We start from the raw sequence: 6,634 nt of genomic DNA, 5'->3' as shown, positions 1-6,634 counted from the left end.
TCTGTCAGAAACAACTATTTCCTGGTTAATATCACGACGTACACTGGTTTATATTCGACAGACATTCATGATGGAATCAGTTTAATACATCAGTTTGTAGTGATGTAGAGTTATACTTCGAAGATGGTCTGTAGGTGATCACTGTCGCACCCCTACGAACAACAACCCTCAGAAGTCGAAACTTGTGCGAGCTAAGGATTAACGTGGTCTTACCTTTTAACGTGTGATTCGTAACACGGTTACGGAATCAGTATAATACATCAGTCTGTAGTGATGTAGAGTTATACGTCGAAGATGGTCTGTAGGTGATCACTTAATTGGATACGGAATCCTGCTGCTGGACAAACAAGAAGGATCTGCAACGAATTTCTATGTGTGAGAAAATCTGTCGAATATAGTCGTCTCGCCAGACCAGAAAGAATCAGAACTTTGTACAGTGGTGATTTTTTTCAGTTTTTTTACCAGATATTCATCTCCTTGGATTTTGTTCTTGAAAATCAAACTATTTAATTTCTCAAATTCAACTGGCAGGTGTTATACCAGACGAACTATTCATACTGATCTTTCAGCTGAATATAATTTTTTGCTAGGCATGACACGTTGAAAATTCAAACCTCGTTAATCCCCAACTTGAATAAGTTTGGACTTCTGAGGGTTGTCATTCGTTGAAAGTGACAGCTGATTATCGGATATGCAGATTTCACTAGATTGTTTAATAGAGAATGACAAGCACTGCAACAAAATTATTTGAATTGCTTCAGATCATTCCACAAAAAAGCTGGTCTCTGAATGAAGGAGTTCTTCGAGAGTGAAGTTTCAGATGCAGGATAACTTGAAATATTCTCAATAAGCTCATGTTGATCTGTTTAAATCTGTTTAAAATCTGTTTTTCCGTTAATCAGCTGTCGCCCCCATACGAACGTCAACTCTCAGAAGTTGAGAAACTTGTGCGAGCTAAGGACTAACGAGGTCTTACCTTTCAACGTGTGATTCCTAACATGTTGATGAGTCATTATATCATCTAACCAGGGAAAAGATCTTGATAATTTTTTCATGTCTGTAGTACTGAACATTTTGGGGATGATTCATCTCCGACACCTATTAGTATTTTATTCAGAAATCGAATAACGTTTTAACCAGATGACCACAGTAAACAGTTTACGATAATATAATAATAATAATAATAATGACGTTTATTCGTGATAAAATAAAATCCATACAATAATATAAGAGTTGTGTATAAAAATGAATAAACATAATAATATCCACAGAAGTATCAAACATACTTGTTTGTGGAATTACAGAAGAGACAGTCACGAAAGATAAAATATAAAACTAAGTGTAAAATAAATATACATCAATTAAAATTATACCTGATTAATTCATATTATAATAGTATAGATAAACTTGAGTATACATACATGCATTTCAATCTCTGCAGAAATCTTATATCTAATGAATAATGGATATACACATATATACATACATATACACGCATACATACGCAAACACATATACACACATATATACACATATATACACAATACATACACGCATATACACATACATATATACATACATATATAAATAAGCTATTGATAATCATAATAACAATATATTTGGACAGTGGTTCAACCTTCGATTAGTTTATGAATATCCGTTCTTGCATTTTCCTTTACAAATGATACTAATTGTTTTTTGAAGCGTTTCATAGAAGTTTCATATGTAATTTCTTTTGGTAAATAATTTAATAGTTTGGGAGCTAGATAACGATAGCTTCTCTGTCCTATAGATTTGGAAACCAGTGGTATACAATGGTGATGCCTTTTTCTCGTTGCGTATGGGTGGTTTGGAGTGTCATGTTCAGCTTTGTTCTTGTATAGCTGGCATCCTATCTGAACGATGAATAATTGTCTCAAATCTAAAATTTGTGTCTCTTTATACAGCAAATTACTTTCATACCTTGCAGGTTTATTGAGTAGTATTCGAAGAAATCGTCTTTGAGAGACTTCAAGAGGATGTAGGTGAGTTTTTGATACTCCTCCCCAACCAATGATGTCATAATTCAAGTGTGATTCTACTAAACTGTGGTATAGAATTTTTTTGTATTTGTAATTCACGAACTTTCCGACTTGTTTCAGTCTATATGAAATACAACGTAGTTTTTTTGTTAAGTACTGTATATGGTGGTCCCATCTAAGATGATTATCTATATATATATACCCAGATATTTGATTTTTTTCGCGGGTTTAATTACAAGATTTTGTTGAATATTCAGAGTGTATTCTGGCAAGGATGTTGAGAGACTGCTGAATGGTAAGTATACTGTTTTGTCAAAATTAATTGAAAGTAATCTACTGTCAAACCAGTCTTTGAGATTTCTTAGGTATTTTTCAATGTTCAGTTTCAGATTGTACCAGTCTTCATCTTTATAGTATATTACCGTGTCGTCCGCAAAACTTATACTTTTCCCGATTGTTTTTTGTATGAATAAGTCATTCAAATAGATCACGAATAGCACCGTCCCCAGTACTGTCCCTTGAGATACACCGCATGTTATTTCCATTTCTGCACTGATTTGGCTTCCAATTTTCACTCTTTGCTTTCTATTTGTTAAGTAGCTTTTAAGTAATTTGTGTGCAGTACCTCTTACGCCCATATTTTCTAAGGTATCTAGAAGTATGGAGTGGTCGACCGTATCGAATGCCTTTTTCAGATCTATGAAAACACCTATTGAAGGGGTACTTGAGTCTAGAGATTCATAGATGGTTTTTGTTAGGGAATGAATTGCATCAGTAGTAGATTTATTATCTCTGAAGCCAAAATGAGATGTTGACAGTAGATTATATTTGGTTAGAAATGTACATAATCTGGCTTTTAGAATTTTTTCGAAAATTTTGCTGATCGATGATAAAAGGGATATGGGCCTATAATTTGTGACATTATCTGTTTCGCCGCATTTGAAAATTGGAGTTACTATTGAGTTCTTCAGAACTGAGGGAAATGTCCCAGATTCGAATGATCTATTTATGATGTCCATTAAAGGTTTGCTAATGAAGTCAATGATGATTTTGAGAATTTCGGCTTTGATTCCATCGTGTCCAGGAGATTTATTATTCTTCAATTCATTTATAGTATTCCTTATCTCATTCATACTTGTAGGTGTGAGAAAAATTGAATTATTCGTTATATTTTTCTTATTTTTGTGAATAGGATTTTTTTAATGTTTTTCGCTAGGTTTCTTCCTACATTCACGAAAAAACTGTTGAACATGTCAGCGATTATTTTTTGATCGGTGACGATTTCTCCTTTCTCGTTTTTGATGTTATTTATTTGTTTTTTTGTTTCGATTTTCAGAATTTCTTTAACCGTTTTCCATAGTTTTTTGCTTGTATTCTGTTCATTTTCCATTAGCTTTCCATAATACTTTTCTTTTGCATCTCGTATTTTTTTCTCAGTTATTTTTTTGGTTGTGAGATAATCATTTTTCATGTTCACATTGGTTGGGTCTTGTTTCCAAAGGCGATACAATAGGTTTTTTTCGTTGATATGTGTTATCAAGGACTTCGTAATCCAGTTTTTTCATCTGCGCTCACTATTTTTCATTTTTATGTGTTTTGTTGATTTACGAATACAGGTATTCATTATATTTATGAATTTTTCTGTTACAGTTTCAAGATTATGCATCGGGTATAATTCATCCTCCCAATTTATGTGGCTTATGGATTCAAGCAGTTCTTTTTTGTCTAATCTTTGAAAGTATTTTTTTGAATTGTTATTTATTTCATTTTTTGTTTTATTATTTAGTACGATTTGTAGTAGCGTTATGTAATGATCTGTGATTGTGGTGGAGATAGTTATAGGCAATAGATTGTTGAAGTTTTGCTGTTTCGTTTTAATAAATATATGATCTAGACATGATTCCGATCCATTCCTTGCTCTGGTAGTGGTGTTTATGGTTGAGTGAAACCCATATTCACTCATAATGTCGAGATATGTTTTCGAGTCTTCAGTTTCCTTCAATAGATCAATGTTTATATCACCAACGAATAAACTGTAATGTGGGTTCTTATTCTCTTTGTTTAGCAATTCGTTAAGTTGATATAGGAAGTCATCAATTTTACTCGCTGGAGATCTATAGAGCGCGTAGATGCAGATGGTCTGTTCGTCTACCGTCATATTGATTTTCAGTAATACACTTCCGTTTAGTTCGATATGATTATAGGAATGATATAGGTTGCTGTCATTGTATAGAGTAACATAATCGGTCATATTGAGGGTGGAAGTATCAGGCACGTGCCAAGTTTCTGTTAAGACTATGCAGTCGAAAGACGCTTTAAGCTCTTCAAGATTGATTTTAAGTTCATCTATATTTTTTGAAATACTGCAAATATTAGTATTGAGGACTTTTATATCACTGAATTTATTATTTATCGCTAAGACTTCTTTCGCTTCATTGCAATTATTCAGGGGGTATGTTCTTATTTTTTCTACTATAAAATCTCTTATATAAGGATCCATACTGATAAGATTTACAAATATTACTATATTAATACAAAGGAATAGAATGTTTTATACTATAAATTCTGAAAAAGCTCACAATAACGAAGAATGGTGAGATTATATAAATATATCTAAGGTATGTAAAGATTGCTATTTCTGGAATACCTATAGAATCGTAAGAATATGTATGTAGTTAATTTACAGCTTGCCGTTGCTTATTTATTTATTTGCCGATCGTAGTCTGTTCTTTCCGTTGGAAGGTTGTTCTCCTGTTTTCTTCTTAATTATACTAGAGTTCGTAGCGATAACTGATTTTTCGGTAGTCTTATTTTTTTGATGGGATTCCGTTCCTTGTGTAGCTGTGCCTTGGCTGAGTGTATCGTTGAAAAATTCTGGCAGACCGGATTCTATTTCTAAAGTATATTCTTTATTCCTTATGTTTGGTGTGGGAGGTGCGCTATTATGTTTTTCGTAGAGGGGATATTCTTCAGCGTTTTCAAGTTGTTCCACAGTGTATGCTTTATTATTGATGTACAGTTTGTTTCCTTTTATATACGTTATATTATCCTTGTTCAGTCTTGCTCTGTTCAGGTTTTCACGTAATATTCTATTTCTGCCCTTTGTTCAAATGTCAAGTCCTGTAGGATTGATATATTTGTTCCCATCAGCTTCTTGCAATTACTTAGTATCTCTTGTTTTTTCATATAAGATATCAGCTCCACTTTCAATGGGTTTCTTTTCATATTTCTCAATGGATAAATATTATTTATATCATCTTCAGTGATATTGATACCAAGAGAATTTTTTAATTTTGTGCAAACATTGACCGTAGTGTTCTCTGTTGTTTGGTCCAAACCAAGTATCAAGATATTATTTTTTTTCGATGTCCTTTCGAGTAGCTCAACCTTCTTCTTCAAGTCTTGATTTTCTCTTTCCAATTTATTCACTTTGTTATTCAATTCCTCTAATGTCAGTAATACTCTGGCTTCGCTTGCTTCTATTGCACTTTTTATCTCTTTTCTATTTCTAATGACTTCTTGACGAAGTTCTTCCATTTCAATAGCTTGGCAATTTGATTTTAACGTGTATGGACACTCTTAGCCAAATGCTTATCTTCAACTGATAAGGGCATTTGTTGATAGTTTTTATTCTGGGAGTCTCTTATTACTTCGGTAATCTTTTTTAATTCGTTTTCACTATTTATTTACAGTTTGCTAATATACTTCTTTTTCAGTTTTTCAGAACGTCATATACTTTATGCTTCACCGCTTTTTATAATTTTCAATGACTGACTTTCTGATGGAGCTCTTTAGTTCGACCACTTCACTATATTAGGCTACACATACACATACAGTGTAAAGTTTTTAATTGGTTAAGATCTAAAATTTCACCATATCCTCCATCTTGGTCAGAAGTCCTTGTTGGCTTTTAATTGCAGAATCATCGACTTCGCAGCCCTATCTCTCAAAAATATTCGAAGAATAACTGAATAACGACTGGATAACGTCCTTTCTTGAAGATCGGAAAATCATCGTGAGAATCGGTGAAACCCAGTCGAAGGAATACGATTTAGATCTTGGAACACCGCAGGGAAGTGGCATGGGTCCCTTGATCTTCCTTACCTATGTCAATGACTTGGTTCATAACATAAAGGACGGTAGAGTTTTCATGTATGCTGATGACACCTCTATTGTGGTGTCTGACACTGATCGCCAAAGACTACAGCAAAAAACTCACTCAGTTTTGAAAGATTTTGCAGATTACTGTATGCAGAATACACTAATAATGAATCATAGTAAGATAGTTATAATTGAGTTTCACACAAAACATGGAATACCTTCTAATTTCACCTTCGAAGTAAATAATGATATTGTTGGAACCTCCACTTCATCTAAATTCTTAGGAACGCTCATAGATTGTAACCTAACATGGGAGGATCAAATATAAATAGTATGTAGAAAAATCAACAAAAGCTTCTATATTTTGGCAACACTAAGAAATATTTTGAACACAGATTCATTATTACAGGTTTACTATGCATTTGTGTATTCCACAATTTCCTACAATATTATAGTATGGGGTCAGGCATCAGACATAACAAGAATTTTTGTTGCTCAGAAAAAAAATAATT

General features: G+C 33.1%; 1 long non-coding RNA gene across 1 annotated transcript; it reads left to right on the top strand.

Annotated features, from left to right (window-relative positions):
- Nucleotides 1–1,188: 1,188 nt before the first annotated feature.
- LOC141482435 (uncharacterized) lies at nucleotides 1,189–3,884 on the top strand. The gene is made up of 2 exons (XR_012465534.1): nucleotides 1,189–2,316; nucleotides 3,672–3,884. It is a non-coding gene; the product is annotated as an uncharacterized lncRNA (long non-coding RNA).
- Nucleotides 3,885–6,634: the final 2,750 nt, after the last annotated feature.

Source organism: Leptinotarsa decemlineata, unplaced genomic scaffold, assembly GCF_025532065.1.
Source record: "Leptinotarsa decemlineata unplaced genomic scaffold, Ldec_3_MD MMD2_tig00001064_RagTag_RagTag, whole genome shotgun sequence".
NCBI lineage: Eukaryota > Metazoa > Arthropoda > Insecta > Coleoptera > Chrysomelidae > Leptinotarsa > Leptinotarsa decemlineata.
This window is presented reverse-complemented; position numbering and strand designations above follow the sequence as displayed.